The sequence below is a fragment of the Pan paniscus genome, chromosome 20 (genome assembly GCF_029289425.2).
Source record: "Pan paniscus chromosome 20, NHGRI_mPanPan1-v2.0_pri, whole genome shotgun sequence".
Lineage (NCBI taxonomy): Eukaryota > Metazoa > Chordata > Mammalia > Primates > Hominidae > Pan > Pan paniscus.
In genome coordinates this window covers 25,069,326-25,079,675 of record NC_073269.2, presented here as the reverse complement: position 1 = coordinate 25,079,675, position 10,350 = coordinate 25,069,326, and positions in this window count along the sequence as shown.

Here is a 10,350-nt window from a genome sequence, read left to right as displayed (position 1 = left end):
TACTTGGATGATAAACAAGAAGGAGACCTGGAGACCCAAGTAGATAAACTCATTACTTCCATTTTATATGGCCATTAAAAAAATACATGAAGCAGTCATGGTTTCTACAATCCAGAAACTTTTAGTCTAGACTAGCAACTTCATGAATAATTGAATTATGCATCATATGGTTGGTGGAATATATAGACGTGTCCAAAATCTTGGGCTTTATTTATGCCACTTTATGCTGTTGTGACTTCTGATATCTACACCTGAAGGTATATTTATGAACAGAACAATTATTATAGTTTCGTTGTTTTTTTTTTAGACAGAATCTCAGTTCCCCAGGCTGGATTGCAGTGGCACGATCTTGGCTTACTGTAATTTCTGCCACTCGGGTTCAAGCCATTCTCCTGCCTCAGCCTCCCAAGTAGCTGAGATTACTGGCCACAGCCACAATGCCCAGCTAATTTTTGTATTTTTAGTAGAGGCAAGGTTTCACCATCTGGGTCAGGCTGGTCTTGAACTCCTGCCCTCATGATCCACCCACCTCAGCCTTTCAAAGTGCTGGAATTGTGGGACTTAGCCACTGCACCCAGCCGTATAGTTTCTATTTCTTTTACCTTGCTAACTGTACATATTTATTTTCCAATAAAATTACCCTAGGAAACCTGAAGGGATTTGTTTAAATTGCATATTAGTATATAGTATAAAGTTGACAGGGCCGTGGCTAGAAAATATTAAAATTACAGAAACTCTGGGATTTAAGTTTCTTTTAGGTAGGCTTAGAAAAACAAAACTGGAAGTATCCCAGTGGCATAGAGAACAGAATTCTACAAGGGATCCTCACTCTGCCCCAGACCTGTTCAGATTCACCTTCTTTGGAGGCCTTATGTAGGTCCAGACCTACCCTGGAGTCTTGCCTCACAGAACTGATTGGCAGAGATCAGTTTTGGCTGGTGAATCCTGCAGTATTTCTAGAGCTGCTGCTCACAATTTCCTGAAATCCAAAAGCAGATAAATACAAAAAAAAAAAGTATGTATTTGAGGGTCTTCATTTTTAAATTTTCTTTTTTTTTTTTTTTTTTGAGACGGAGTCTCACTCTGTCGCCCAGGCTGGAGTGCAGTGGCGTGATCTCGGCTCACTGCAAGCTCTGCCTCCCGGGTTCACGCCATTCTCCCGCCTCAGCCTCCGAGTAGCTGGGACTACAGGCGCTCGCCACCACGCCCAGCTAATTTTTTGTATTTTTAGTAGTGACAGGGTTTCACCGCGTTAGCCAGGATGGTCTCGATCTCCTGACCTCGTGATCCGCCCGCCTCGGCCTCCCAAAGTGCTGGGATTACAAGCATGAGCCACCGTGCCCGGCCGTTTTTAAGTTTTCTATGAAAACCATTGGATGCAGAGACATTCTATTTAGCAACTTGTTTTTTATTCCCGCAGATCCAGTAGTTGCTCCATAAGTCAAAAAAAAGTAAATACAAACAGAATAAAATTTTCTCTAAACTAAACTCTTCCTTTTTATGTCTCATTCATCTGTCTATACTTAGCTTTTATTCTCTACAATTTTTAAAAATTTTTGATGACAGAAAAACAAGAAATTAAAATGCTTGGCCCTTTTTCTAAATCGTGGTAATTATTAAATCCTTAATACCAGCTCCAGGGTGTTATGAGAATTAAATTACATAATGTGTTATGCCCAGCACAGTGCTCTGTATCATACTCTTGAGCACATAGTACATGCTTAATAAACATTGCATTAGTACATGTGTACATGTTGTTTTTTTAATGCAGACTTATTCAGGCATTGCTGCCTTCTGTTTCTTCTGTAAACTTTAAAGAGCCAGCAAAGAATATAAAACTTTAGGATGGAGATGAGTTGTCCTTATTTGTACCAGAGGTATCTGATTGTGACAACAGTGTAAGGGACCCTGTGGTTTGCCTACTTTTCTAACTAATGCTAATAATGAGCCAAGGAGGAGTAACATCAGCATTGACAGGGGACTTGTTTAAAACACTGATTCGCAGACCCTTTTCAAACCTGCAGAATCACATTACTTAAAGTGTGGCCAGAATTACTAAGTGAATTATAAGCTCATTAAAGCTTGAGAGGCAATGCTTAGCTTAGTGGTTATCAGCCCAGGCTTCTCATTAGGATCACATGGCCAATATGCAGAAATCTCTTGTGCCCTCACCACAGCTTCTGTTTATTATTCTGGTTGAAAACATCCATGTTGTTTTAATGAAGGGCCTCATGTGACTCTAAGGTGAGGCCAGAATCAGGTATGAGGCCTTCAAAATATATTCATGAGAATTAAGTTCCACCTTTGGACTAAAGGGTATCCACAGGGCCTGTTCTGTTTTGGCTTGGTATGGACAGGTCAGAGTGGTGCATATTTGTATTACTGTATGAAGCAGGTACTATGTGCTCCAGATTATGATACAGAGAACTCTGCTGGGCATAACACATTATATAATTTAATCCTCATAACACCCTGGGAGCTGGTACTAAGGATTTAATATTAATTTCCAGAATTTAGAAAAAGGGCCCAGCATTTTAATTTCTTCTCTTTTTCTCTGCAGGTTCTGTAGCAGAAATTGCTGGTGTCTGTGGCAGGGGAGGGCACCTGAGGACAGGAAAGAAGAAACATATTTTTATCTTTATGGAGCAGCACATTGTTCCCAAATACCTTCTGCTTTAAGGGACAGAAATGGGTGGACTTTTTCTGTCTTTTCTGCCAGTTGATGTCATGCTCGCAGGTAAACATGTGGTACTGACACCCTTAAGGAAATATTCTCAAGAGGCAGGTAAAAAACCAATTCCAAAAAAGTATTGCAACAAAAGGAAGCACCAAATAACTATAATATCTTTATGGCTTGCAAAAATATAGGCAGAAAAGGGCTTTCTTTTCTAGGGAAGAGCAAACAAGATTAGAAAGGAGGTGGGAGAGGAACAGCAAATGGAGGGTGAAAAAGTCAGATTTTAGATCAAAGAATGGCTTACCCTGAAATCAGCATGTTCTTAGGAGGGACATAAAATGGGGTTGTATGTTGACTCAGACTGAGGGTAGCTTGAATTTCAGGAGCCTGAGAGAAGATAAACTTAAGTAAAGTTTGATTAAGAAATATTTTATTTTAGGCTGGGTGTGGTGGCTCAAGTCTGCAATCCCAGCACTTTGGGAGGCTGAGGCAGGCAGATCACCAGAGGTCAGGAGTTCAAGACCAGCCTGGCCAACATGGTGAAACCCTGTGTCTACTAAAAATACAAAAATTAGTTGGGCGTTGTGGCAGGTGCCTGTAATCCCAGATACTTGGGAGGCTGAGGTAGGAAAATTGCTTGAGCCCTGGAGGTGAAAGCTGCAGTGAGCCGAGATGGCCCCACTACACTCCAGCCTGGGTGACAGAGTGACACTCCATCTCAAAAAAAAAAATCATAATTGATTTTGACCGCTGAAGGCAAATTCAGCTGGTTTTTTTTTTTTAATGAGAAAAAGGAGAAAATGTGCAGAGTGTATGTCTGGCTGTGTGATAGGCAAGAAAAGGGAGCATCATCTTAATCATAATGGGAAGAGTTTTTCTTTCCATAAACTGTTCCTGAAGCACACAAAGGAAGGAGAATTTTATTAATCACAAATATTTTTCATAATTATCTATGTGTTTCATCTTTCCTCATCTCTTTTCTTTGTTCTATGCATTTCTTCCACTTGGCTTTTCCTGGGCTGCATCTTATATATTAAACCAGTAAGCATAACTACAGTGTTTTGCTGAGTTCTGTGAGTAGCTCTACCAAATTACTGAGCTTCAGGGAAGTTATGGGAGTCCCCAGTTTTTAAACAGTAGCTCAGAACCGTAGATGGGCCCATGGGATTTATGACTGGGATCTGCAGTGAGAACAATGTTGTGGGACTGAGCCCTGAATCAGGGTCTGTGCTGACTCTGGGTAGTGTTAGAAATCAAATGTTATACAATGAGTTGGTGTTGGAGAATTGTTTGATGTTCAGCAAACGCTACAGATTTGGTGCCAGAAAAAAGATATCATGGAGGCCTGGCCTGGAATAAAACTCTGGGTGTTTGGGAATGGGAGATTCTGCTCTCCTGTACACAGATTGTCACACTGCCCATCGTCCTGTGATTCCAGGTCTTCTCCCAGGGTGACAGAGGACTGAAAACTTACAGGAAAGGAGCTCTGATGACACATCCCCTTTTCTTGCAGCTGCCACCACAGGATTCCCACTTACTCCCAAACACACACACTAGACATTGACATGTCCACACTCCTCCCAGAACTAGGCACCACCCTCAGTGACTTCACCATGACATTTTTGGTCCAAGCACTTCTAGCCAAAAAGCCAAAAGTATCTACAAGTTTCCTTGCATATCCCCATCCCCGGATATCGAATCTGCAGCAGCAACCTGTTTTCTCCACCAGCCTAGGGTTCTGGCCCTCCTTTTCATAATCTCATCTGCCTGCATGCACACAGAAATAAATCAGAGTACAGCCCCACCTGGTCAACTATCTGTAGCAAAAATCTGTCCATTCACTGACATTGCACTCTCTCTCACCTGGGGATTTTTTTTTCTTTTAGCTTTTATTTTTGGTTCCGGGTACACATGTGGGTTTGTTATACAGCTAAAATTGTGTCATGGGGATTTGGTGTGCAGATTATTTTGTCACTGAGGTACTACCCATAGCACCAAACAGTTATGTTTTCTGATCTTCTGAGTCCTTCTACCCTCCAGCCTCAACTAGGCCTGTGTCTGTTCTTCTCTTTGTGTTCTGTGTTCTTACTTCTTAGCTCTTATTTATAAATTATAACATGCGTTTGGTTTTGTGTTTCTGCATTAGTTTTCTTTTTTGTTGTTTTTTGTTTGTTTGTTTGTTTGTTTGTTTGAAAAGGAGTTTTGCTCTTGTTGTCCAGGCTGGAGAGCCATGGTAACATCTTGGCTCATCAAAACATTCGTATCCTGGGTTCAAGCGGTTCTCCTGCCTCAGCCTCCCCAGTAGCTGGGGTTACAGGCAGGCACCACCATGCCTAGCTAATTTTGTATTTTTAGTAGAGACAGGGTTAATCCATGTTGGTCAGGCTAGTCTCAAACTCCCAACCTCAGGTGGTTCGCCCACCTCGGCCTCCCAAAGTGTTGGGATTACAGGCATGAGCCACCATGTCCAGCCTCTGCATTCATTTTCTAAGAACAGTGGTCTCCAGATTCATCTATGTTATTGCAAAGGACATGATTTTTTTTAAATAGCTACCCAGTATTTTGTAATGTTTATATACCATATTTTGTTTTTACTAAATCTTTTATTTTATTTTACTTTTGGAGACAGGCTTATTGCCTAGGCTACAGTGCCAGGGCATGATATTGGCTTACTTTAGCCACAATCTCCCAGGCTCAAGCAATTCTCTCCTACTTCATCTTCCCTTGTAGCTGGGACTACATGCGTGCATTACCATACCTGGGCAATTATATATATATATTTTTTTTCCGGGGAGACAAGATTTTGTCATGTTGCCCAGGCTGGTCTCAAACTTCTAAGCTCAGGCAACCCACCTGCCATGGCCTCCCAAAGTGCTGGGATTACAGGCATGAGCCACAACATCTGACCATACCATATTTTCTTTATCTAGTCTATCATTGGTAGGCATTTAGTGCCTGTCCGTGTCTTTGCTATTGTGAATAGTGCTGCAGTGAACATGCATATAGATGTGTCTTTGTAATTTATATTTCTTTGGGTATATACCCAATTATGAGGTTGCTGGGTCAAATGATAATTCTGTTTCTAGTTCTGTGAGGAACCACCACACTGCTTTTTACAGTTGTTGAACTAATTTACACTCCCACCAGCAGAGTATAAGCATTCCCTTTTCTCTGCAACCTTGCCAGCATCTATTATTTTTTGACTTTTTAAAAATAGCCATTCTGATGGGTGTGATGCGGTATCTCATTGTGGTTTTTCTTTTAATTTCTCTAATAATTAGCGATGAGCATTTTTTTCACATGCTTGTTAACTGCACATTTGTCTTCTTTTGAAAAGAATATGTTCATGTTTTTCTTTTCTACTTTTAATGAGGTTATTTGTTTTTTTTCTTGTAAACTTGTTTGAGCTCTTAATAAATTCTGGATATTAGTCCTCTGTCAGAGGCAATGTTTGCAAATATTTTCTTTATTCTGTATGTTGTCTGTTTACTCTGTTGATAGTTTCCTTTGCTGTGAAGAAGCTCTTTAGTTTAAATAGGTCCCTTTTGTCAATTTTTGCTTTTGTGGCAATTGCTTTTGATAGACTCATCATGAAGGTTTTCCCAGTTTCTATGTCTACAATGGTATTTCTTAGGTTATCTTGCAGGGTTTCTTATAATTTTAAGTTTTACGTTTAAGTCTTTAATTTATTTTGAGTTGATTTTTGTATATGGTGTAATGAAGAGGTCCAGTTTCGGTCTTCTGCGTAGTGCTAGGTAGTTATTCCAACTCCATTTATGAAATAGAGAATTCTTCCCACATTCCTCTTGTCAGCTTTGGCAAAAATCTAATGGTTGTAGGAGGGTGGCATTATTTCTGGGCTCTCTATTCTGTTGTATAGGTATTGTTCATTCGTGGATTTTTTATAACGTATTTCCCTCTTCTGCATTTTCACCCATAAACATTCTTTCAAGTGCATACAGTATGCAAAACTCAGATGTCCAAGAGTTGAAAAAATTTAAGAAGTTCCAAAAAAATATTTTATACCATGGAGCTAGCAAATTAGAATAGGTCATCTAGGTTCGGGAGCTCCACCAGGACTGTTCCATTTTCTATTTAGAATCAGCCTGAGTCTCTCCAGCCTGGCTTATCATTGGGACATTAGCCCCTGGTCACCGAGAATCCTCTCACAATCATCTAGGTGCCTTTGAGGCATTTGAGGATGTCCTGAGCGGAATTATGTCAGGCTGACAAGAATGGTTAATTCTCCTTCTGTCTCAGTGTGAGAGAAATGAGTCATCCTGTTAGTTCATCCCCTCATACAAGAGGTGTCTTTGGTTGGTACCCAGATGAGAGATTCTCCAGTTTCCTGGTACTTGGATGATACAAAAGGAGAAAATCCGGAGACCCAAATAGATAAACTAGTTGCTTCCATTTCATATGGCCATTTAAAAAAATCCATGAAGCAGTCATGGTTCTTACCATCTAGAAACTTTTAGTCTAGACTAGCACCCAGATAAATAATTGAATTATGCATCATATGGTTGGTACAATAAATAGATATGCCCAAAATCTTAGGCTTTATTTAGGCTATTTCTTTATATTGTTGTAACTTCTCATGTCTACACCTGAAGGGATATTTATGAACAGAAAAATTGTTATTATAATTTCTTTTTTATTTTTGAGATGGAGTCTTACTCTGTCACCAAGGCTGGAGTGCAGTGGTGCAACCTTGGCTCACTGCAACCTCTGCCACCCAGGTTCAAGTGATTCTCCTGCCTCTGTCCCTCAAGTAGCTAGGATTACAGGGGCCTGCCACTGCACCTGGTTAATTTTTGTATTTTTAGTGGAGACGTGGTTTCACCATCTTCATCAGGCTGGTCTCAAACTCCTGACCTCGTGTTCCACCCACCTCGGCCACCCAAAGTGCTGGGATTACGGGCATGAGCCACAGCACCCGGCCATATAAAATCTATTTCTTTTATGTTGTTAAGTGCACAGTATTTATTTTCTAATAAAATTACACTACAAAACCTGAAGGGATTTGTTTAATTTGCATATTAGTATATAGTATACAGTTGACAGGGCAGTGGCTAGAAAAAATGAAAATAACAGAAACTCTGGGATTTAGGCTTCTTTCAGGCAAGCTTAGAAAAAACAAAACTGTTAGTACCCCAGTGGCATAGAGAACAGAATTCTATAGGGTCCTCACCTTGTCCCAGACCTGTTCAGATTCACCCTTTTTGGAGGCCTTATTTAGGTCTGACCCTGCCCTGGAGTCTTGCCTCACAGAACTGATTAGAAGTTATCAGAATTTTGGCTGGTGAATCCTGCAGCATTTCTAGAGCTGCTACTCACAATTTCCTGAAACCCAAAAGCAGATAAATGGGAAAAATAAAGTATATATTGTAGAGCCTTAGTTTTTAAATTTTATTTATTTATTTATTTATTTATTTATTTATTTATTTATTTCTTGAGATGAAGTTTTGCTCTTGTTGCCCAGGCTGGAGTGCAGTGGCACGATCTCGGCTCACTGCATCCTCCACCTCCCAGGTTCCAGTGATTCTCCTGCCTCAGCCTCTTGAGTAGCTGGGATTACAGGCATGCACCACCATGCCTGGCTAATTTTGTATTTTTAGTAGAGATGGGGTTTCTCCATGTTGGTCAGGCTGGTCTCGAACTCCCGACCTCAGGTGATCCACCTGCCTTGGCCTCCCAAAGTGCTGGGATTACAGGCGTGAGCCACTGCACCCAGCCAGTTTTTAAATTTTCCATTAAAACTAGTGGTTGCAGAGACATTCTCTTTAGCAACTTGTTTTCTATTCCTGCAGATCCAGTAGTTGCTCCACAAGTCACAAAAAAGTGAATATAAACAGAATAAAATTTTCTCTGAGCTACATTGAACTCTTCCTTTCTATATCTCTTTCATCTGCCTATATTTAGCTTTACTATTTACAGTTTTTTTAAAAAATTTGATGACAGAGAAACAGAAGAGATAAAAATGCTGGGCCCTTTATCTAAATCCTAAAAATTATTAAACCCTTAGTACCAGCTCCCAGGGTGTTATGAGAATTAAATTACATAATGAGGGATGACCAGCACAGTGCTCTGTATCTTACCCTTAAGCACATAGTACCTGCTTAATAAACATTGCATTAATACATGTTTACATGTTGTTTTTTAAATACAGACTTATTCAGACATTGCTGACTTTTGTTTCCTCTGTAAACTCTAAGGAGCCAGCAAAGACTATAAAACTTTAGGAGGGAGATGGGTTGTCCTTATTTGTATCAGAAGTATTTGGTTGTGACAAGAGTGCTAAGTGTAAGGGACCCTGTGCTGTGCCTGCTTTCTCTAATGTTAATAATGCTCCAAGGGGGAGAAACAACTGCATTGACAGGGGATTTGTTTAAAACACTCACTTTTGGACCCTTTTCAAACCTGCAGAATCACATTAGATTAAGTGGGGCCAAAATTACCACGTGATTTATAATCTCATTAAAGCTTGAGAGGCAATGCTTAACTTAGTGGTTATCAGCCCAGGCTTCCCATTAGGATCAAATGGCCAATTTGCAGAAATCTCTTGTGCCCTCCCCATGGCTTCTGTTTATCATTCTTGGTGGAAGCATCTATCACATTTTAATGAAGGGCCTCATGTGACTCTAAGGTTAGGCCAGAATCAGGTATGAGGCCCTCAAAATACATTCATGAGAGTTAAGCTCCACCTTTGGACTAAAGGGTGGTCACAGGGCCAGTTCTGTTTGGGTTTAGTAGGGACAGGTCAGTGTGGTGCATATTTCCATTAAGGTAGCAGAAATTGCTAGTGTCTGTGGCAGGGGAGGGCACCTGAGGACTGGAAAGGAGAAACTTATACTTTCATCTTCATGGAGCATCTCATTTTTCCTGAACCTCTTCTGTTTTAAAGGACAGAAATGGGTGGACTTTTTCTGTCTTTTTCTGCTAGTTGATGTCATGCTAGCAGGTAAACACCTTTAAAAGCATATCCTTCAGATGCAGGTTTAATTTGTCCAGAAAATCTCATCTGAGAAGGAATTCCAGAGAAGGGGAAAAAGAAAAAAAAAGGCTTTTCTTCAGGTAAACCTGTGTCAGATGAAGACCTGTGTCCACTCTGCCTCCTGGACTGCCATGCGTTTAGTACTTGCAAACCTTTACTTTTCTACTTGTATTTTTCCTCCCTAATAAGTTTGATTTAACTACTTGTTAAAATTCTTATGATAGTCAAGGGTCTCTGAAAAATATTTCTTTCCTATATTCCAGAGCCATCTCTGCATTCTCTACATCATAGCTTCTTATATGTCACGCAGGATTCTCAGCAAGGATTTATGATCTGCAATATTAAAAATGTTCCTTTTGTGGCTATTGAACATGGAAAGATGTGGATACTGAAGATTTCTATTGGGGAAAAGTGTGGTCTTTAGTAAAGATGGAGAACATGTAATGTTGAGGCTCCATCTGTGTGTTCCATTAGCTCTATGCAGAACAGGATTAAGAAAATGCTCATTAAAATGGGATGGCATTTATTACCCAGAAAGTTCTGAAAAAACTTATCAGGAGATACCTGTTTTCTAGGGTGCTAAATGAAGCCTACTTAAAATTACTAGTAAAAATTACAGAACATAGGAGTTATCTGGATGTTGAAGTTTGCATAAAACTCATGTTTCTTTATGGTTAAA